The sequence below is a fragment of the Macaca fascicularis genome, chromosome 7, assembly GCF_037993035.2.
Source record: "Macaca fascicularis isolate 582-1 chromosome 7, T2T-MFA8v1.1".
NCBI classification, from domain to species: domain Eukaryota; kingdom Metazoa; phylum Chordata; class Mammalia; order Primates; family Cercopithecidae; genus Macaca; species Macaca fascicularis.
The window spans coordinates 94,448,168-94,473,565 of NC_088381.1; positions in this window are offsets into that span (position 1 = coordinate 94,448,168).

A 25,398-nucleotide genomic window follows, 5' to 3' on the forward strand; every position below is an offset into this window, starting at 1 on the left:
ATGTGTGTGTATATATGTGTGTGTGTATGTCCATATATACATATATATGTGTATGTGTGTGTGTATATATATCTATCTGTGTTTATAGTATATATGTCAGGGTTCTCCAGAAAAACAGAATCAATAGGAAAGCATATATATATATATATATGGGTATGTATATGTGTGTGTGTGTATGTGTATATAATCTATATATCTCCTGAAGAACCCTAACACAGAAGGCAATTTATAAAACATGGAACCTCCTAATGGGTCAGTGGCTTCAATCTATTTGGGATGAAGAACATTGCCAAGACTCAGATGAAAGGCACAAACATTTTACCCAGGAAAATGTGTTTGTAGGTACATACATATGAAATTTTGCATACCTATTCATGCAAGGTATCCGAGGATTAATCTTTGTACTGGGTTTAGATATCAAACTAATTTGTTTCTAAGTAAAATGCAATGAGACCTTCTAGGCTGGAGATCTTATTGATTTTCACTCAGATTGCAGTTAGAAGTTAAAGGCCAAAAATGTGGTGGGCAGACAAGAATATTATTTACAATCTTCTTCTGGAAGGACCTGCAACCAAAAAAAAAAAAACTGCTTCTGTTGATGCACTTTTGAAGGACATTAAAATTGCAAAATGCACACATCCTGAGGCAGTTTCCTTGCCGGCATAGGGTATAAAGCCAAAAAGGTAATGGGAAGGGAGGGCTCCCATATGACAGTTGATTTGACACAATAGTTTTACCAAACACTCAGAAACTCAACTACAGGAATGAGCATGAGAAATAGGTAAAAATAAGAGCAACCCAAATAGGCACTGATTCTTAATCCCAAATTGCCCATGGAAGATTGCATAAATTCCTCCCAGAATCTAGAATATGCCTATTCTTTGTTTCTCATTACTTTATGGAAAATTATTCCTTTTAAGATGATTTTGTAGATATTTCAAAGAAAATTTTACAGAGTTGATTTTCAAAGGGCTACTATCTCAAGGGGTGATCTTTGACCCGTAAATATGAGCAAAAAGTGGCTGCTAGGGATTAGTACAAAGAGGACTCAGATTCTGTAAAAGTTTAGTAAAACAACAACCAAAAAAATGTATAAAATAGAGCAACACAAAATATGAAGGATATCATATGTTATATTTAAAAGATCAGAGACCTTCTAATTTAAATATTTTGTAGGTTAACTCATTTTTGGCATATATCAAAAAAATTTTGTCCTATCATCTCAACATATATATGTACGACTTCTTATTAAGTCATTGTACTTTAATGTAATGCTGTACTGTTATCAAAAATATTCAAACCCTCTCATATGAAAATTATAAGCTGAGAAAGAAAGAATGCTATCATAGCATTGGGTATAGTTTTGCAATGAATTTAATTCTAGGCAAGTTCAGGCATATCTAAAGGTGGAGGCTGAAATTATAGAGTAAGATTTTGTTAAGGATTGGCAAGTCATGTTATAACAAATTCTCTGTATAACATGGTACAATGGTTAATTTTATGTGTCAACTTGACTAAGCCACAGGATACTCGTATATTTGGCCAAACACTATTCTGGTGTGTCTGTGAGGGTGTTCTTGGATGGGATTAACATTTAAATTGGTAGAATGAATAAAGCAGATCGCTCTCCCTTTTGAGGGTGGGCCTGGGTCAATCAGTTGATGGTCTGACTTAAACTGAAACATCAGCTCTTCCTCGGTCTCAAATCTGTCAGACTTCAGATTGGAACTACACCATCGGCTGTCCTGGATCTCTAGTTTAGTGACTTACCCTGCAGATCTAGGGACTTCTCAGTCTCTATAATTGGGCCAATTCTTTATAATAAACCCCTTTCTCTGTCTATGTATATACATTCTATTAGTTATGTTTCTCTGGAGAATAAAGGCCAATACACATAGTATTAAAATAGTTTTAGCATTTCTTTTAAATTTTGGATGCTTCTATGTTTTCTATGATAGTGGTATTGTAGGCTTTATATTCTTACACAACATTCACATTTATAAAGATTATGTTTTTCAAATGTTTAAAATTATTCTTAAAACTAAAATTATTGGTAAAATATGAAAAACATGGAAAGAATCTTGTGATAAGATTGATCTGGTTTAAGATGATGTAAGATGTTGTATTATGTTAATAAGGTTATTCAGTTGATGTTATCTGCATTAATAAAAACATAGAGTAAAATATTTTGCCAGAAATTCTACAAAATCACTAGAAATTTAAAGACAAAATATGGCAAGAAAGATAAAGACAAGTTATTTTTGTTGGGATCATTTTTATGGCAATAAAAATTACTCAAATCTTTGATGTGTTTATGCAGTGAAATTTTGAAAAAGAGTTTTACAATCTCTGCCAAGTTACTATATCATGAAACAAAACAAAGTGAGCATAAAAATAGGCTTTCAAATTCTTTCAGAATAAATGAAACAGCTTAATGTTATCGAAAATTTATGCAAACACAATTTGAATCTGATGCTGAAAATGCACTTATTAAATGACATTCTATTATATTGCAACAATTAAATTAGATTAGCAGGCAACTACAAAAATACAATTAGTACATTGTCTGAAAATGAAGCTAAGAGAAGAATGTGCATACAAGTTATTTGACAATTAGTTTATGGACTGACATATGTGAAATCTTTACAATTCAACTGGACAAGAGAAAAAATAGTTTAGAGTTCCCTATTTGCTTATTTTTATATGATATATGATATAAGGAAACATTACTTTGCAAATCACTTGGCACAAACAGAAAAAGAAATTTGGTTTAAAATTGTTAGAAAATAATTCATTAAAAATCAGCATAAGTTCTCCAAATTTTAAAATATAACACAAATGACTATTTTATCATGAAGATTTAAGTTTCAATCCGTTTATCTGTGCTTTTTCAAAATGAACACAGCTATATTTATATGCCATACTCTAAGCTAATTCAAGTGGTATTTGTAAATATTATCTCACTTAATATCCTATGAGGTAGATATAATTAGCATTACTAATTTACATCTCAAGTAAACAGTTTAAAGAAGTCAAGGTCAAATAGCAATTAAAAGGGGGAGGCAGAGCTCCAGGTGCAGGTCGTTCAGTCTTCAAACCTTATGCCTTTAACAACTATTATATTATAACTTGTAAGAATTCAACTTTGAAATCATAGTTTTCTCTAAATCCTCTTTCATGCTTGTGGATCAGTTAAATTAAAGTGTGTCATGAGATTGCAAAGCATGTCATTCAAAACTATTACATTTAGAAACTAATTTTCTATGTGAATTCAGACCTCTTCTAAAGGTAAACCAAATTAAATAAAGAAATTAATTAAATGTTGATGTTGAGGCTACTATGATATACATACCAATAATTTAAAAATTTATAGAAACACTGTCATTGTTCTCATGTAATTACTTTCCATTAAGTAACTATTTTAAACTTAGAAAATGTGGTTGTACTAAAGTTAACACTTTCATCTCTTCATTGAGGTCAGCTTAAGATTTGAGTTGAAAAATTACAGATTTTATACAAAATGAACATTTAGTTATGACAGCTTCTCTATTGTCTCATATTTATGACAAAGACCAGAATACATCCCAAAATTATCTCACATCCAGGTCTTCAAACTGAATCCTGAATTCTATCAATTAACTGTGCTGTTTACAGATAAGTTAGTCTCAATATATCAAAAATATTTAAATAATCAAAGTTTTATAAATAATAAAAGAAATCAAAGTAAAGATAATCAGTAGTTTTTTTCAAGAAACAGTTAACTTTAGATTATCAGTAAGAGTATATAAATTTCTTTTTTTTTTTTTTTTTTTTTTTTTTTTTGAGATTGAGTCTTGCTCCGTCGCCCAGGCTGGAGGGCAGTGGCCGGATCTCAGCTCACTGCAAGCTCCGCCTCCCGGGTTTACGCCATTCTCCTGCCTCAGCCTCCCGAGTAGCCGGAACTACAGGCGCCCGCCACCTCGCCCGGCTAGTTTTTTTGGATTTTTTAGTAGAGACGGGGTTTCACTGTGTTAGCCAGGATGGTTTCGATCTCCTGACCTCGTGATCCGCCCGTCTTGGCCTCTCAAAGTGCTGGGATTACAGGCTTGAGCCACCGCGCCCGGCCAAGAGTATATAAATTTTTTATTAGAGATTTACTAAGCTATCAAAAATAAAAGTCTTTCTGTTTGGTTTTTATTTATTTTAATTTCCTATGTAATTTGACATGTTGCATTTCAGTTTTGCTGGAAATGTAGATAGATAAAACTTTTGGACATTTTGCTTATTTGATAATTATTTTTAAGAAATTACCTTCACCTGCATTGTGCTTCTATTTTACTATAGAATCATATCACTCTCTACCTCAAAAATAGCTTCTTTCCTATAATCTATTCTTTCACAATTATAGTATCTGGAATTTTATACTTTTCCCTAGTGTTTAAAGAGATTATTTTCTTGTTTTTTCAATCAGATAGTGCATAAAACATTTCATGAGCCTTTAAACACTGCTTTGTTCTCAACAGCAGGTTATCAAAATAGAAAGCTCTATGATTAGTGGTATATATCAAATCCAAATAACAAAATACATGCAATAATTTCTTTTTTATCTTCATAATACTACATGGCCAATTTCACATTCAACCATGTCAGAATTAGCTGTGACCAAAATATGCAGAACATCAATTTGTAATGGCTTGTAAATATAGGTTTGCATGTTGTGGGATTAATATTTTTCATGCACAGCAAATCAGAACAAACATATTATCTTCAGTCATGTCAGACCCTGACAATGTCCTATTCACATGCTCTTCACAACCAAGACCAAGACATTCACAGTTTGTAAAGAGAATGAGTTGATAAGGGACAGAAACTGACAAGCACCAGATTAAGATATCATTTTAGAGATCCTGCATTTATGATTTATATAAAATTTATAAATCAGTGTATCCAAAATTTTAATAACAGAATGGTAGTATGTGCATCTCTTTCAAACCACTAAAGAAAACAAGCCTATTTACCTTTTCCCTACGTAATAATTTCCTAGTTAATAATTTAGGAATTTTGTAATATTTATCATAGTTTAAACTTATTAATAATGACAAACATAGTAAAGACACCTGATTTGAAGTAGAAAAGAGGGCTACAAAAAGATACCTTGGAGCCAGATAGACTTATTAGCTGGATGACTTTGACAAGTTTCTTAATCCTCTAAGTAGCAATTTTTAAAATCTGAAATCTGAAATATGAGAATTTTAAGGACTACCTCACATGTTTTTATGAGGATTAAATTTTTAATCAGTACAAAATTGCTAGTGCAGTCTGTCTGGAAGTAGGTACAGTACTCAGTAAACATTCATTCTCTGCCCTTGTTTTTTCAGTGTTTTTCACTTGATAACTATCTAGAATTATGTTACCCAATATGGTAACCACCAACCATGTGAGTGTATTGAGCACCTGAGGTGTGGCTATTCTGAAATCAGATGTGTTGCAAGTGAAAAACATATACTAGATTTTGAAGACTTAAAATAAAAAATGCAAAATATCTAATTTAATATTTATATTGATTATATGTTGAAATGGTACTATTTTATATATACTACTGTGCATGAAATATAGTATTAAATAAATTTCATGTTTCTTTTTATTTTTCTTAATGTACTGCAAGAATATTTTAAATTACATATGTATTTGTGTCTCACATTGTATCTCTATTTAATAGTGCTTACCTAGAAATGAAAAGATTTTAGAATTCTAAGATTTTAATAAAATTCCCAATTTATAGAAACAAAGAAAGTTTATTCTTTCATATTTTAGATTCCTTGTAGAAATAAATAATATATTATTACAATATTATAAAAAGCACATCAAATCATATCAGCTAACAAACATTTAGAGTAATAAGGTGAAAAGGAGTTTTTGTCTACCACAATTTAAAAAATGGGAATAAAGTAGAAAAAAATCATCATATTGTTATCCTTGTTCTCCCCGCCTTGAATATAATGGCTGTATAGGGCATCGCTCAAGCCCATATTCTTTACAGCCAAAGAAGTCAAGTGTTCTCCTGAACTACCTAAGATTTATTGAGGTCTTGACCAGTCAGATTCCTTAACCTAGAGAGGGCCATAGCCAATTTCTCAGAAGGTAGAGAAAGTGACAAGAGGAACTGCTAGTACTAGCTATTCTGAGCAATTTCTACACACTATAATAAAGCATGCTTCGTAAAAGGCAAGTCTGCTCATGTCTTTTTCCTTCTTAAAATCTTCAATTACTCCTCACAGTTTTTAAGAGAAAGTTAGAAGTCTAGTTTCTTGAACAGAAGTTTCCCTTGTTAACATATAAAATTGTTTTTTTCTTCTTGTCCCTATAAAGGTGTGGAGTGTTACAGGGGCAGGGGTCCTCTCTGCCTCATGCCTGCTTTAGACCATGCATTCCAGCCTTACCTGGCCTAGCCACACTTGTGATGTAATAAGAGCATGTGAAAAATGTTTGCTTTGCTATTATTCTGCTTGTAAGTTTTCTTTCCCCCACAAAAACACTCTTGTTCTTTATACCTGTCCTCTTAGCATGTATGTTCCTGAAGAGACAAACACATAGTAAATAAGAGAGATATCTTAAATATACAGATTTAGATAGTGATAACTGCTAAGGAAAAACAAGTGTTGAAGAGGAATAAGAAGTGCTCATTATAGAAGTTTGGGTTTTAGACGGGATGGTGCTATGGTCTGTATGTTTATGTCCCCCCACCAAATTCATATGTGGAAACCCAATCACCAAGGTGATGCTATAAGTAGGTGACACCACTGGTAAGTGATTAGATAATAAGCCCACAGCTGTCATGAGTGGATTAGTGTTCCTATGAAAGAGGCTCCAGAGAGCTGCCTTGCTCCTTTCACCATATGAGGACACAGCAAGAAGGTGCCATCTATAAACCAGAAAGCAGACCCTCACTAGACACAGAGTCTGCAGTCAATTGATCTTGGACTCCTCAGCCTCCAGTACTATGAGAAATGATTTTTTTGTTCACAAGATACAACATATTGTACTGACAAAAAACAAAAAACAAAATGAAGAAGTAGAATAAAAAATAATATCATTTGCTTCAGCAACAATAGGAATTATTTCAAACTCATACACCCACATTCAGCTATGTGTTTACTGGGAAATGTTATACAATGTTTCTTAATGTGGGTCATGTACAGAGAATTCGAAAAATACTATGCTAGCTGATAAGAGGACTTCTCAAATGGCATCTGCTATAGAGAGATGAAGGAAATGAAGGCCAAGAAGATGTGATAGGCTCTTATCTCCAGGAAGAATGAAAGCCTAGGGCTAAATGAAAGTAGTAAGGCATCCATTTATCCCATCTATTGAATTAGAGATTTTTTAAAACTGTGTTTAATGACTAGAGTTTCTTGTTCTTTTTATTTTGATGTCCATTGTATGCATTCATGCAAGTGTATGGTTATGTGTATTTCTGTGATTTACATAGTTGCCACCAGTAAAAGCCTGAAAAGAAAATAAAAAGAGCCCATATACTTATTTTCAGAAGAATTAAGGAAAATGAGCATAGAAGCCAGGCATGGAGGTGCATTCCTATAGTCCCTTCTACTGGGGAGGTAGATGTGGAAGAATTGCTTAAGCACAGGAGCTAGAGGTTGCAGTGAGCTATGATCACACTACTGCAGCCTGGGCAACAGAGCAAGATCCTATTTCTATTAAAAAAAAAAAAAATTGAGAACAGAACCCCAAGAGACGGAATGATAGTGGAGAAGGCTAAGTCTGTGAGAGCTGCTGCACAGTGAGAAGATAATGGAGAACAAGCTAGCAGAGACCTGTGGAAAGAATTAAGAGCTGAGCTTTATGAAGGCCCATGTTCGATTTTCAAACCCAGTCCACATAGACATTTTCTAAGATTCAGTCTTGGTTCCTTGATAAATCTCCCTACACTACCTTCCTCATTAAATATGGCTCTTCTGATTCTGTGGTTATTCTTTTAATGCAGATGATTCTTAATAAATCTCTACCCATAAACACAGTTTTCCTGAGTTCCAGTGTAGCATCTTCAAATGCCTGCTAAGCAGTTCTTTGAATATCTCTTTCATTGCATTATCTGACTCCTAGCCTGAGGATCTAAACTGCATTCAGGACTATCCATATACATCTGGAGAGCTGGCAGTTCAGGCCTATTAGGGATAACTGTGCATGAGAAAAATGAAACATCTTTTAGTCTCTCCTAAAGGTATCAGTAGGGAAAAATCAAACTCTTTAAAGTTAATTTAAAAAATAAGAAGATAAATACCTCTACAGTCCAGATGGTGGGCCACCATGAACCTACACCAAAAGAACAACCAGGGCTAGAAGGAGCTATCCTCCTCTAAGCTCTGAGCAGTAGGAAAATAGAGGGGAACCTTAAGGAGATTTCCTAAACAAAGAAAGGAAGGCTTTTTTCTTGAATTCAATGGTATGTGTTTGTGTTTGGACATTCCTGTGTTTCCTTGTTTTAAATTTTTATTTATTTTCTATAGAGACAGTATCTTACTCTGTCACCCCAGCTGGAGTACAGTGGTACAACCATAGCTCACTGCAGCCTCTACCTCCTAGGCTTAAGTGATCCTCCTGCCTCAGCCTCCCAAGTAGCTGGGACTACAGGCACATGCTACCACACCTAGCTTTTTTTTTCCTTGTAAAGACAGGGTCTCATTATGTTTCCCAGGCTGGTCTTGAATTCCTGGGCTCAAGCAATCCTTCTGCCTTGACCTCCCAAAGTATTGGGGTTATAGGTGTGAGCTACTGTGCCCAGGTCCCTGTGTTTTCTTGGAAGAAGTGCTTAACTATTTCTATGTTGTTTCTACTCTGTTGTGCCTACAGACTGTAGTTCTTTGGAGAAATATGAACTACTTTTAGATTAACATTACTTCAAACATTTTGAAATCTCCATCAATTTCCTAGTTTTGTCTTTCCCATTTGGATCTATTGATGCCCTTCAATTCTAAGGAAGGTACACTTTATATTATTATTTTCATTTTCCGTTGAGCAGAGCTAAGAATTACATCAAACTCTCAAGCCCAGAATCAAAGCTCCAACCCTGATTTTCTTCATAGCCAAACATGATGTGTAAACCAGTGATTTACATGCCTGCCCTCAGTGGCAAACTGAGTTGGTTTTACCTTAGACCTGATTGGAGATCTACACCTGCCCAGACAGCATTAGAAGGAAATTTTAGCAAGGCCATCAGAAAGCCCTTGAGACTAAGTCACTTGTCAGAGAGTCCCACATCTCCAAGGAAGAGGCTTACCTCGGTATCCCTGCCAGGCTCAGCAGTTGATTGAGAGCAGCCCTTGGGAACTGTGACCTCAGCACAAGCACACACATAATTTTAGCATAACAACTGGAACTTTTGATAAATTATACTTTGGTTAATTATACTTGGTGTTTGGGCTACACTCTTATGGGCACCACTTACCATTCTGTTTCTTCTGGTTAAGCAAGTCTTGTACAATATTTTTCCTAAATAAATTTCATCAGAACACAGCACAAGACAAAACTCTGTTCCACTAGAAATATCTTTCGGGATTGTAATATTTATAACATATTTTTAGCACAACCATTTAAACCACTTGAGCTTTATAGTAAGATTTCATCATTTGTTTTTTGGCCATGAGTATATCACCTAAGAGTATATCTGATGATTTGCATAAATTGAGTTATATGTCTAGAAATCACCTGACGTAAAAATGGGTGAAGTCTGCCAACAAAGGCATAAAATAAAACATACATTATTTGCATTTAATGAACCCATGTTAATTCCTATTGATCATTTGTTTCCAATTGGTCATAAACTACATTTCAAATATTTATAAATCTTTTATGGAATAATTTCAAATTCTCCAGTATATTATAGAATTCTTTGACTTTTAAGTTGAAAAACATTTTTCCCTTCTTCAACATTTTGGTTGTCTTTATTGTTACTTGCAATTTCTCAAGAAATAATTCAATGGTACAGAAATTTTATTTGAAACTTCTTTTTGTAACCTGAGTATATATAGTTCATCAGGAACAAAAAAATATGAAGTAATTTTGGGAAAGATTTGCTTTCTTATAATCTCACAGTTTCCTTTTACCAACATTATTTCTGCTATCCTGGACAGTAAAGACGAAAATAAAGTAATACTTGAGTAGTATGGCTTTTTCTTTGCCATATGTTACAAAAAATGTAACTCTGAAGTAACCTGTTTTTTTTCTCTGATCCTAACTTCAAAATTCTATTTTCCCTGTCTTTAGCATTTTTGGTAAGCCTCACTGCATTGATTATTGGTCTTTTAAAAGTAATTCTTATATTCTTAGTCACGTTTAAATATTTGTTGTTGGTTACATGCTTTTATTCTCTTTTTTCTACATGTTCTCTTTTACAGATTAATTCAACTACATTTTGTCCCTCTCATGACCCAGTGATGGTTGTAGCTGGGAAATGTGAATTTAAAAAAATTTTGTTTGTTTGTTTGTTTGTTTATTAGAAATTAGATCTTGCTCTGTCATCTAGGCTGGAGTACAGTTCTGTGGATTGTAGCTTACTGCTGCCTGGAACTCTTGTGTTCAGGTATCTGCCTCAGCCTCAGCCACCCAAGTAGCTGGGATTATAGGTAGGCACCATTGTACCCTGAAATGTAAATTATGATCAGTTCAATTCTGTGCTTCTGTGTTGTCAAGAAAAAATTGGGAGGGAGGGAAGGAGGGGGAGAAAGGGAGAGAGAGAGATATCTTTATCATCAAAATATTAATTTCGGCCGGGCGCGGTGGCTCAAGCCTGTAATCCCAGCACTTTGGGAGGCCGAGACGGGCGGATCACGAGGTCAGGAGATCAATACCATCCTGGCTGACACGGTGAAACCCCGTCTCTACTAAAAAAATACAAAAAAAAAAAAAAAAAAAAAATACTTAGCCGGGCGAGGTGGCGGCGCCTGTAGTCCCAGCTACTCGGGAGGCTGAGGCAGGAGAATGGCGTGAACCCGGGAGGCGGAGCTTGCAGTGAGCTGAGATCCGGCCACTGCACTCCAGCCTGGGTGACAGAGCGAGACTCCGTCTCAAAAACAAAAACAAAAATATATATATATATATTAATTTCAACATAAAAAGTTTATTACTGAATGTTTCTATCCTGATTGTTCTTAATTTAGCAAGAAGAAAAAATCATATTCTCTGTGGAAATAACCTCAGATTTGTTTTGCTATATTAAAAGTTAAAACAAATTTGTGATTTTTTCTATGTTTATGTAATTTTCTCAATAATGCAGATTTTTGTTATAGTTATAAAATAGAACCGGATTTGGCTTATTATCCAATGGAGTGGAATTAGGAAGTTCCAAATGGTGTAGAACATTATTTATGTGATAGGAATGAGATTGACAAACTGCATAGAATTCCATATTGTTCAGCAGTGTCAGGGAGATGAAGAGAAACGTAGACATATTGAAGAGGACTTAGATATATCAACTATTATTTCCATTATACAGATAGGAAGTCAATGCTCAGAAAATTTGGATATTGATTCATCCATGAGAGTAGGACAGCCTTCAAATTACTACAGAAACTTTTTTCCCAGAAGGCAGCTTTTAGCCTTAGAGATGTTTCTTAATTCCAAGCCATTTGCACATTTGTTTCTTTTTGTCTTCCCACAGTTCCCACGAATTTAGTTTTCTTTATTTTTCTGTATATATCAGTGCATATGTTTCTACCAGGGTTCCTCTTCCCCATTGGAAGATAGTCCTAGAGTCAGTACTGTGGTTAAGAGAATGTCACTTGTGTAAGTTACATAAAATTTCTAAATATTTTTCTGAACTTGGAGCATCAAATGAGCTCATGTATTGGTAAGAATATTAAGCTATATAAAGCAATTTATACACACAAAAGCTATTTTGGGGGATTATGGAGAGTACAGACTATCTGAACCAAGTTGCTTGCATAGAAAAATGCTGAAGAGGATTTCCAACCTAAAAATGAGTGAAAAACCAATGTGCTAAGAAGGCTGAAACTTGGATAGGCTAAGGTAGCCAATAATTGAGTTATGAGAATGAGAAAAATAAGAGGGGGTAATAATTAAATAATCTCCCTGGTGATTAAAGCGATTGATAGAGAAATGACTAGCCCTGTTTTCTTTTTAAATCTATAAGTAATTTGCCTTTTTGGCCCCTTCTCTTTCTTTATCTTATCTTCATCTTTCTTTGTAAACAATGGCAAGTTGCTGAACGCAGAGAAAATGTCAACAAAAGCCAACTGGGAAAAAGAAAGAATAAAATTTATTTTATTTATTTCTATTACTCTTTAAATCACATAAACTATGAAGCTCTACATGAGACAGCTGCACCTCTGAAATATTAGTTGTCATTAGTTACACTTTTAACAGAATGGTAGCCATACAGTTATCACATTGCCAAACAGCACTAATGCCATGCCATTCTGTGGTCCAGAAGTTAAACTAAGATATTACATAGAAATTGTGGAACTAAGTCAACATTATTATACAGCACCTACTAAACACACTTACTAAACACCTACTAAACATACTTAGTATTATGTATACTGCTATTTTCAGGATCATAAAAATGACTTCTTATCTCTAGTAATACAATTTTATATGAGACAACATACTCGTAGATATGGACAAAAAATAAAATCACAAATACATTAAGCCTTCTAGATTTTTAAAAATCTCACTAATATACTTTTAAACTAATGTTGTGTGAGAGTTAAAACTCAGCATTAAAGAAAGAACTCATTGTTTCATCCTTGGGAAGTTCATCAAGTGTACTTAATACATCTGTTATAAGCCCTCTACATCAGGCAGAAATTAGCATTAAGAATTTTAAAACATGTTCATCCTTTCAAATGGTTTAAAATATGCTTATGTACAGTTACTAAGAATAATCAAGTATTTTTATTGTAATAAGTAATTTGAAAAATACCCATCAAAAATTATCTAAAAACATTCTTACTGAAAACACAATTTACCATGAGCTTGAAAATGTACTTTTACTTTTCATATTCTTAGTTCTTATTTTGATTTAGGTTTTTAATCAGACCTTTTTCTATAGATCAAACTTTACCCTAGCTCTGCCCAAGGTTATGCAATTTAACAGAGGACAGCATTTTGTACTCAGCAAGTTTTACAGGGTAGAACGAAAACATGTTTGTAGATTAATGATGTAGTATTCTTTATGATTAAATTTTCAAATGAAGAGTCATAGCATCAAGTAGTGGAAATAACACTGGGGCTGGAGTTAGAACTGAATCCGAGCTCATTTATGGGTGGAACGACCTTGGGAAGCCATCTGCTCTCTGCGAGGCTGTTTTTCTCTTCAGTATAAGGGGATGATAAAATCCAACTAATAGTGTCATGGAGAGTCAGCTTTGCAAAAGCCCATAGTTTAGTGTCAGTTTTCTACTTGTTAGTCAATAAATATGTGTTTATTACTATTATAAGAAAGAAGAGAGGGTTTTATACTCCAGCAAGATATATTCAAAGCTTTACTTAGTTCATAACTCTTTTTAGCTATTTAGATACATTAATAGGTCTAATTTACTCCTGAAATAACAGGGTAAGTTTAGTTTTGGAAGGATTACTGCATTTATTTGACAGAATGATTTCTAATTTTATTGTTTTACTTGGTGAGAGAAAAAGTATATGGCTACTTTATGTATACACAGCCAAGTTTAGTACATAAAGAAAAATCTACAGGTTTATAGAACCTCTAAAATTTTAGTTGCTTTCTGTTTCAGCTGAGGAAAATACACACACACACACATACACTCACACACACACATTCACCCACACTCACACACACACACACACACACCCCTCCCAAAAAACATTACCCAGGATTTTTTTTTCTTTCTAGCAAATCTAAGGCAGCTAAGCAACTTTATAACTGTAAATGTTTTCCCTTGGGATTTCTTGGGCAATTGGTAGAAATCATATGGAAAATTATAGCTTGGAAGTGACCTCTAGGTTTCATTTTCCTAGCTGCTGGAAGAGGGATGTATTTGAGAAACAGTATGTTTAAGCTCCAGGAGATTAGGGTGTGGGTATGAGCCACGACAGTGTTGGTAGTTGTTTGATGAGGTGACTTATTTGTGAAGTGGGGCCGACAACTTTGTTGGAAGCTAAGTGACCTCAGCCTGAGGGTCCAAGCTATAGTGGTAGACCCATACAAGAAGATAAATGGGAAATCTGACTTGACAGTGTTGAAGTGTTAAAGAGGGAAATCAAAGACCCTGTTCATCTGGATTGATCTTCAGGTTGAAACTAGGTAAAGTGTGCTACATGTTTGTTTGCCTTGAAGTGCTCCTCAGTTATACAGAAAGATAGTTTTTTTTTTTTTTCTTATTTGAATCAATTCTTTAACATAAAATGTTAACAAAAACATCTAGCCTAGGGTTTAAAAATGTATTCAACACAGAAATCTTGAAAATATTTAATGCATCAAATAATTTTTCCTAGCCTGTGAGATATCTTGCACTAAAAATGTCTTTCTGCTGAAGTATTTTCTGAAATATTAGTTTCTACTTTTACTTTTTTCTCCCAGGACATCCATTCGTCTGAACCAAAACAGCTCCCTTATTTTATTTTTTCCTTTTTTTATTTTTTCTAGTTCTGAAATAACCCATCTTGAAGACATAAACAACCTGCATTGATGGCTAGCCAGACTCTGTCCTGCCACAGTTCTCCTCCTACTCTTCATTTCTTACCCCAAGGAGTAGTAAACATGAATCCTGACCCACCAATGCAGTCCCAGAACTGAGAAAAGATTCATTGCAGCTAAACAGTAGGTAGAAATAAAAACAATGACTCAATTCGATAATATTAAGTGTGTTGGGAAGACAGTCTCCAAAAGAAAGGATAAATAACCTACATAATGAAGAATTACTTAGCAGTGTTATGTAAATATTGTAGCAGCATCAATGAGGAGGTAAGCAGAAGTATTTTAAGACACTATATTATACAATACACTATGCACTGTTTCCTGGTGATAAGGTTTTTAAAGCATCTTTATAAGCTCTTCTTCTCTGTTGTGACAGGATTATTTTTGCACCTTTGGAAAGCAACTGAAAAAGGAAGCCTGGAAAAAATGCTGCCTAACAAAGCAGCAGTACTCAAATAGCTCTAGCTATAAGAAAGAACTGATTCAAGATACGAGAAGAGATTTAAGATATATGATTAAATATAAGTGTTAAAAAATCCTCATTTTTATTGAAATGCTGTGTATTCCAATTATTTCAGTGAAGTGCTAAATGGCAAAGGATAAATTTTTTAGATTTTTTTTCACTGAATTTTAAATAGTCTTTGAAGCAGATATTTCATAAAACAACATCCAGAAACAATAACACATATGTGGATAAAGTTGAATGGTTGGATAATGTATTGTGCAAATTATCAAGAAGAAAACCACCTTAAAGAAATATTTTAGCTCAACAGCATCAATAAATAGGACACCTAGTTCACTTTTAAAAATGACAACAAATGTTTTCCTCCTAATATCCCTGAAGGTCTTAGGTTTGGAATGACAAAATATTGAAATATTTTGAAATTATCTACATTTTAAATATTTATTCAAGGAGAATTGAATCTTGATCGACAATGGTACACAAATCACTGAAATTCAAAAATTCTAAGTCTCATGTTAGATATTAGGAAATTTTAATTTTTCATTTACTAAAATGGCAAAAATGTAGACAGTAGAATAAATGAAGAAATGAGAATGTCTTAGATAATCAACAAACTGAGTAATTAGGTGGAATTACTCAACGCCTGTATTAGTCCATTTTCATGCTGCTGATAAAGACATACCCTAGACTGGGCAATTTACAAAAGAAAGAGGTTTATTGGAATTACAGTTCCACATGGCTGGGGAGGCATCACAATCATGGCAGAAGGCAAAGAGGAGCAAGTCACATCTTATCTGGATGGCAACAGGCAAAGGGAGAGAGAGAGCTTGTGTAGTAAAACTCCCACGTTTAAAACCATCAGATCTCATGAGACTTGTTCACAATCATGAGAACAGCATGGGAAAGACCTGCCCCCATGATTCAACTACCTTCCACTAGGTCCCTCCCACAACATATGGGAATTCAAGGTGAGATTTGGGTGGGGACACAGCCAAACCTTATCAACCCCTTTATACAGCCAACTCTTCATTCTTTAGCTATGTTTATATAGTTTGTAGACTCTCTACAAAGACTGTTTCACGGAAGGATGCCTTCTTCCTTCTGGTCTTCCTATTGTCATTAGTTATTGCATACTCAGAAAAGGCAACATATTTTAATATTATATTTTTTGCAAGAGGCCACCAGAGAAGGAACATATCTAGGAATAGAACCCAGAGGCCCACATATGCTGAATGAAAGTAAATAAAAACAGATATAAGGAAGATATTTAGGTTGAAATTAGGTTAAAAGAGAGAGTAAGTCAAAATATAGAAATGCAGATACAGGCTAGAATCTAGGAGTTGCATCCTGGTTACCAAAGACAGTGAACAGGGGACAGATGAGCATAGAATTCATTTAGCAATGGCAATCGGGTGTCCAGAAATAAATCAAACTTCTGAAGGTCTAAGAGAGAGAGGTCAAGGGCTTACATTAAATAGATACATAGATTCTCCCATATTGGAAAAAATCCTGCTTCAGACATTATTTACAATCCCAGACCCAAGAGCTGTTGAATTCAATTCAGTTTATGAATGACCAAGATATGTCAAGTCTGTCTCTCAGTATGTGTTACCTAGCTGTTTGCAGTTGGTATTACTTCTTACTTCATTGTGACTTACAACATTGTAAGACTCTCTACACAGTGAGAAGGAGTATTAGCTTTCCAAAATCTATGTCTCTGTTCATCACCAACCTATTTGCCAAACCAAATTAACTGTAAATAGGTAAATAGTAAAGTATTACAGGAAAAACAGGAGCAAGGTAGAGGGACTGGTGATTATTTGTGAGCTGGACTAGAGGTGGCATAGTTGGAACCTGAGATACTGCAGAGCCAGCTGACTTGATTGACATTTTGACTGAGGTAGGAGAGGAAACTGGAACTGAGGACAAGATCTACACGTTTGCTTTCCTGGGTCAGAAACTAGGATTTGGGAGACATTTATAAACAGCACTGCTCTTGAAATCTTTAGGAAATAATTGAATTTAGGGTTAATTCTACCTTACAACTTCTCTTGTAATGTGGAGTGGGACCTAATTTAAAAGAACAGACACAATCAGAAGAAGCCTGTTGCAATCAATATTTCTATGGAATGAAAGACTCCAGGAAACAACAGTTCTAAAATGGCTACTCTAAGAATGTCGAGGGTTTTGTTAAAACCTAAATATGTACCACAGTGTTGAATTTTGAATTGTCAACACAAGATTTAAAATGTCAATTAATTTGAGCAAACTCCCACACCTCTGAGACATCCAATTGTGGAGAAAAAGTTTTTTAAAACCCAAATTATTCATGGAATAGATGGTATCTATTTAATATTTCACTTCAGGTTTCATCTCAGATTTTTTTTTAAAAAGCTTTTTTTTTTTTTTTTTTTTTTTTTACATGAAGAGTATTTTAAACACAGTTTACTGTTAATCCTCTGAAAACTAACCCATGGTCACTTGTCATATAAACCAGTCAATCCAAGCTCTAGAGACTGATTGTATCCTCAAAATGAAAAATTCTTAAAAAAATAAACAGATCAGTACAAAATGAACCTTACCTGACAGGGGAATATGGCTAATGATAAAGAACAATTTCAGTCACATTTCGTTTTCAAGAAAATATTTCCTGAAGTGTTCAGTATTATTAGCCAATGTACTCTACCTCTTCATTATCAGATTTCAGATAACTTTTCTGAATTTCCTAATAAAATATAATTGTATTTTTGTTTTATAATAAAACATAATTTTACTCCTGGGAGTTTGGTTTTAAAAACAAGATCTTTTTCTATCAAATCAATTCATTAAGTTCATTAAATTAACAAATTAAATATATTAATTAAGCCATCTCTCCAATTTTTATTTTCACCCCTTTTCTCCATCTCTGCTCTCCCCATTCAGTGGAGTTTTCCTCTCTGTGCTAAAAGAGGCTATGATGGCTCCTGAATGATTTTGGCCTAGAGATGGGCACATGATGTGAGTTGGATCAATTAGAAAACTTCATTGAGATTTCATTTAGAGCCTCTGGGAGATAAATGCTCTCTCCTTCCTCTGGTTCGTCTAAGCCAGAATTTGTGCCTTCCAAGTCAACTACAGGCCATGCTTATCTCCCACTGTTTGCAAGAATCAAATCATCAAAAAGAAAAAAATAATAACATAAAAACATGTAGATAAACAAAGATGAGGCGAGCAAAATAAGGGAGAGAAGGAGGGAGGGAGAAAGAAAGCAATAAGGTGCAGAGCTCAGGGAAGAAGAAAGAGGAAGAACCTAGATCCAGCCCTATTCTTTCCACTAAACTGTATAGACCCCCTTTTTATTTTCTTTAGGCTAGTTTGAGTTGGGATTTTGTCATTTGAAATTGAAAGTGTTCGAACTAAAATACTGTTCAAAGAGATTTCTTCCTGGTATTACGTGTGCCTGTGTTTCTTCAACATTCCAAGATTTTGACATTTAATTAAAAAGCTTCTAAGTGATCTGGTTGGCTTAATTTTAAGATCTGTGCTTTTCAGGAATTGATTTAAATAAATAATGGTGTTGACAATATCCCAAATATAGCTTCTTTAGGGTCACTATTATGGAATTTTTGGAATTGAACTAATCTAAAGAATACATTGAAGCAATTATCTCTATTCAAAATAACCTATGTCTCATAAAATTCATTTAAGGAGTTGTTTGTTATAACACTGACCATAGCAAAGAATAAATTAAAAGCCTAATATTTTGGGGATTCTAAATATGGTGTTATTTAAAAAACTGTTTATCCTAAAAAATCCAAAACTACTCTGTATGATAGCTTGTATTAGTCTGTTTTCATGCTGCTGTAAAGAACTGCTCCAAGACTAGGTAATTTATAAAAGAAAAAGGTTTAATTGACTCATAATTCCACATGGCTGGGGAGACTTTAGGAAACTTACAATCACGGAGGAAAGGGAAGCAAACACATCCTTCTTCATACAGTGACAGGTGAGAGAAGCGCAGAGCAAAGAGAGGAAAAGACCCTTATAAAACCATCAGATCTCGTGAGAACTCACTGATTACGTTGAGAACAGCACGGGGGAATTGCTGCCATTATCTAATCACCTCCCATGAGGTCTCTCCCCCAACACATGGGGATTACAATTTGGATTATAATTCAAGATGAGATTTAGGGTGGGGACACAGCGAAACCATATCATAGCTGAATTTAATTTTTAAATTTAAACGTGCTTCTATATTTTTAGTGAATAAAAACTTACATTTTCTGAACTCAGGTACCTTACAAAATATGAACTATTTTTTTTCTAGAGCAGTTTTAGGTTTGCAGCAAAATTGAGTGGAAAATAGAGATTCCCTATATTTTTTCCCCCACGTATGCCCAATCTTGCCTGCTATCAAAACCCCACAGTATATATCCCATATAATTTCATAGTAATCTGCATTTAAGGTCCCTTTAAGTTTTTTCATGGCCAAATAGATCATTTCATTTTAGTGCTGAATGATATTCTATTGTCTGGATATATCACCGTTTATTTATCCATTTGTCTACTAAAGGACATCTGGATTGCTTCCGAGTTTTGTCAATTATCAAAAAAACTGCTATAAACATTCCTGTGCACATTTGCACATATTGTGTAGACATAAAATTTTCAACTCATTTGTGCTGGAAAGTCCTATTCCACCCTCCTGCTCCAGTGGCCTATAATTCTGTGACATTATCCACTCTGAGAGGATCTGGTCTGAGTTTTACAGATGAGACCTAAGGTTATCTGTATATAACATGACCTGCCCAGGTATGCCAATCATTTAACTTCTTTCCTTCCTCCTTTCAGAGGTCTGCTTTATTGAAAACCTCATTTGTAAAACAAATTTGAATTTTTATAGTGCTATATAGATCTGTTTATTGACTACTTGGGCAGTGTCACACTTTTATAATTATCATAACTTTATAATACATATAGAAAGAATGGCATGGTTTCATATTATATAGAAATATAACATCAACAACCTGTAGAATAAAGACAATTTTCAAAACTTTCTGGCACTTATCTCCAAACAAAATAGTGTGTTATTCTTCTTCTTTATTTATTATAAAATTTTAGATATTGTCAGTTGGTTTTGTACTGAGTCTTAATTTTACTACATAAGCAAAATTACAATATTGGCATTTCAATATGTATGTTGCCTAATATTTCCTTTCTTGAATTCTGAACACACTTTGAAAAAATAAAACTGATGAAAGTGTTCAGACTTACAAATCAGTGAAAGTAAAATATTTTAAATATAAAAATTCATAAATATGTATCCTCTGTTCTTTATTCCCAATGACTTTCTTTGATGTCAGCTCTCTCTTCAAAGATATCCTAAGAATTACTTCTGATGTTACTGGTGTTTTGGAGAGAGTCTCAGAATCTTGCAACTATGTTGAGCTGCTCTGAGTGGAACTTTGAAGGTCATCATCTCAGAGAAAGCCCACTGCCTTTTACAGTAGCTCTAAATAGCAGCAGTCTTGATTTCTCTTTCAGATAACGCAGGAGGGTTGGTGTTACCTGTGGTCTAAATCCCTTCCTTCCCACTGGGGAGATTAGTTCACTTCAGAGGGCTTCACCCAGCATGTCCATGCACAGTCTTTTAAGTAAAAGAAAATGGGAGGAGTTAGGGGAGTTGCAGGAGCTTAACAGCAAAAAGAACTGGAATGGCTGAGGTAGTGTCAGGGTTGGTAGGGGGGAAGTCAGGGAGGAGGGAAAGAGGAAGCACTGATCAGAAAACTGAGAAGAGTGAATAAAACTGCTGATGAATCTATGAAATAACAGCATCTTAGTATTTGGAAAAGGCACAGTGTATGGAATTCCAGAAATGGATTTTGTTAATACTACTACTATGAAGATGATGTGTTGGTCCTCTTATAAACCTTCCTTATACAAAACACATACTTTTTAAAATTTAAAAAATAAGTTTTTATTTCAAAATAGTTTAAGACTCCCAAGAGTTGAAAAAATTAGAGTTCTTGTGTATTCTTCACCCAGCTTCTCCCAATAGTAATATGTTACATAACCATAGTATATAGTCAAAATCAGAAAACTGAGTATTATACAATACTATTAGTTAGGTACAGGCATTACTTGGATTTCACCAGTATTTACACTCACTCTTTTTTTCTATTTGTCTGTCTGTTTGCTTTTGGTTTACAGTTCTACAGCATTTTACCACATCAGTAGACTCAAGTTACCATCACCATTATTTAAGACACATACTTTCCCCCTCATTCTCAATTTGGAATTTTTGTAGAGTTAACATTCAGAATTTACATTGTTAGGACCATAAATACTGTTCATTGCTGAGCTACATAGTGACTTATATGTGCTCTAGTACAACTTTGTTTTTTCTAAAGTTTATGTAGTCTATTGCTGTTTTTTGTTTCTATTTCTGTCCTATTACTTCTTTCAAGCCAGAAGGAAAGGGAGAGCAAGTCTGCTAGAAGTGTAAGACATCTTGTCATCTTTGCTGTATTCTATTGGTGAGAAACAGGTACCAGACTCCATCCAAACTTAAAATGGGGAAATGATAAAATAGCAGGAGTTGAAGATCACAGGGGTCACCATATAGTCAGTTTGCCACATATTTCTTTCTTTTATTCTTTTGCTTGATATTTGACATGTCTAATTCATTCAACTCTATATTAGCTAACATACTAGCCAATATAGTAAAGCATTCCTTCACCCAGGTTAAATACATCAATTATTTTACTACTACTTCTTTCTAGAACTCTGTCAGCTTACTCCTCCTCTTACTCCAAGTTGGGCTGTTGCTTTCTAGGCCTGCTGCACAACTGTTATCCTAGGATTTTCACTTACCAGCTAACATGGGATTCCCTTTGCCTAATACCTGGTTTGGATCCCCTTTCTCCTGGACTCTATGCTTTTTCTCTTTATTATTTCAACCTCTTTAAGTTCAGCTTCTGGTAGTTTCTTAAAAACTAGTAAGCCAATGAAAATGAACATTTTTAGATCTTACATGAGTAAACACGTTTTAATTTTTCTTTTCATTTGATGCAGTATTTTGGCTACATAACAAATTCTAGGTTGGAAGTAATTTTGCCTCAGACTTTTGAAGGCATTTTTCAATGTCTTCAGTCTTCCATATTCCTGCTGCAGAGAGTGATTTTGTTCTGAAATCTGTATCCTCTTATGTAATCTCCGTAAGCTTTTGATATCTTCCGTGTGTTCTGTTTTGAATATTTACAACATTGTGCTTGCTGTATCTTTTTTCATTATCTCTTCTTTTCAGTCTGCTTATTTTCCAATGTGGAAATTGTTTCTTCATTTCTAAACTGTTTTCTTATATTGCTTCTTCAAAAACTCTTTTCTCTTTGTTTTGTCTCTTCTCACTTTGTGGAACTTTCATGAGAGGGAGGTTGGATCTCCTAAACTGACTTGATTTTCTTACACTTTATTTCTTATTTTCCATTTCTTTGACTTTTTGTTCAATTTTCCATGAGATTAGCTTGATTTTATTTTCTACCTCTTCCTCTGAATTTTTAAATTTTTTACTATGACAGTGTTAATTTCTAACAACTGTTTTGTTTATTGACCTCTTATATTTTCTTTATCATATCCCTTTGACATTATTTCATTGATTCAATGTTGCATGATCTTTCTAATGTCATTAATTGCTTATATTTTTGAAGTTTATTTCTTCCTAAACTTTCTTTTGCCTTTTGTTGGTTTTAGTCTGTCTTTCCTATTAGGGGCTTTCCTTGAATATGTAATGATCCTAACCTGACAGATTTTGCCTGTTTAAAAATTTTTAATTTTTGTCAGTGCATAGTAGGTATACATATTTACAGGCCACATGAGATGTTTTGATACAGGCTGAGAGTTTTAAGTGTGAGATATTAAAAATCTTTTTGGAAATTGTGTGTGTGGCGGAGGCTTGTCATTAGAGGGCAATATAGGTTGATTGAGTGACAGGTAGACTTTCTCATTGGAAAAACCAAAAAAATGTTAGTATTTATATGTCTTTTCTTTTGGATTGGTTATTTTTTTTTTAGAGTCAAATCCTCCATTCTTATTCTTGGGGTCTGTCTTACTATCAGTAGCCTGGGATCACAGGGTAAGTTCTCTTTGTTCCTGAGACAAAATTTTATAAATTCCCTCGTTCTTAGTATGGCCACATGTTGGCCTGCAATTTTGCCTTGTGTACCTAGGTCCATAGATCACATATTCAAACTCTCTAATTGGTTAACCTGGTCTATTCTTCCTAGGTGGGGAAGAAACAGTCTTGACACAATTCTGGTCAATGAGATACACTCAGAAGTTGCTGTTTAAGGGAGAAGGGGCTACTTAAAGGGGACAGTCCTGCTTGCTTCTTTGGCCTTTGTCTTTTGCCCTTTATTCTTCAACTTTCCTGCCCAGAAGATAGACACCCTTGGAGATGGGGTAGCCATCTTCAGACAGGAGAAAACACTCCAAGACATAAACACTTTCTTGAATAGTTGAATCCGCCCTTGATTTCCTTTTTATGTACTTCGATTACATGAAAAAAATAATTCCCCATTTGGGTAAGCTGCCCTTGTAGGATTTTCATTAACTACTGCTGAATTTAATTCCTAACTATGGAGATATCCTCCATGGTTTCTGAGGAGAGTCCTTTGTATGTTGCTTACATCCTACACTGCTGAGTGACACAGACTTCTGTGCTAAACTCATTTCCAGTGAAAACTATTTAGTACGATCTGTATCTCCTGAAGGAACAGTGGTTTTTATCTTTCATCTTACTGAAAACTTAGAAGTAATTGAGAGTCTTAAGTGGCTACATGACAAAAGTGAGCTTCCTGCGATAATGCATTCTGTTCTCTGTTGTATGTGGATAATCAGAGTCATAGATGGAGGTTTCTTCTTTCATTAATGAAAACCTTAGGGGTCATGCATGTAAAAGGGCAAACACACCTCACATCTCACCTCTAACTAAATTAGGGCAATCTTCCAACCTTTATTCTTCCAATCCTTGACACTGTCTTCCAATGGTAAGCCTGCAAATCCATTTCAACCATGATATGTGATAAAACTGATGTTTAAAAATGAACCAATTATGCATTTATATATATAACCATTTAATATCATTATCAATTTCCGTAATTTATTCTACCTTTCTTTGGAACACTTGAAGTAAAAGTCTAATGGAATTTAAAGATGATATTTTCCAGAGTAAGATGTATATTAATAATTATTCAGTTGTGCTGAACTTAGTGGTGTAAATGCATTCTTAGAAATGGCGGGGCTAAATGAATTAGTGCTGTCCCAGTTAACATGGCATGGTACTTACAGAATTGTATTTTATCTACAATGCCATTTATTCAAGTCAATACAGTTAAGGTTTGATGGTTGATGACTTTATGTTTCTGCATTCTTTACCATTGTTTTAATGGTGGATTTTACTAGGACTTGCATATGATTTACCTTAACCTGAGAACTTACTCACTCCACTCAGTAAAGCTGGCATTTTAATGCAACCCATGCAGTACCCATGACTGCTTATTCTTTGCAAAATAATGAAAGTGTCTTCAGATAATAGGATGTAATCGCACTAAAAGGGACTTTTGTGGAGTAAACAAAATAAAGAAATTAGAAAGTGTAACGGAAATGGAAGAAAGTGCAATAAAGTGGCTAAGTATTCATTTATTCTGCCATACTGGCTGATCAGTGCGATGAAGAATCATAACTATGTAGCTATGCTAAATAAAGTATTGCTGCAGTCAATCAAATGTGCTTAATATTTTTAAAAGCATTTTCACATTCATTTACTAAGACCCTTTTTAAAATTCCAAATATGTGTACTTCAATTTAATTTATGTTCAATGTATCTGACTGTATTTTCATGTATTAATTTTACCTTTAAATACATACTTGATTCTGCTTTTATCCAACACAGAATAACATGTGGCAAAATTACACTCCCACTGTGAACAACTACAAAACTGGACAAAATATATGGCGCATTTGTTTTCTAGGATTGGACTATAGGCAGTGTAGATGTTTCATGGTGTCTTGCACAGGGCAGGACTGTGAGGCCTAGCTGACAGCACCTGCTCCAGGGCTGATAGCTAAAGGGAAATACCCGAGGTTAGGCAGTGCAGGAGATTTTAGTATTCAGGACCAGGCAGAATGACAAGGCCTTACACACTTGAGACATTTAGCTGATACCCAGAAAGGCCATATTTAGAAATAACCACTAGAAAATACGATAGGACCAAGCTTTAAGCGA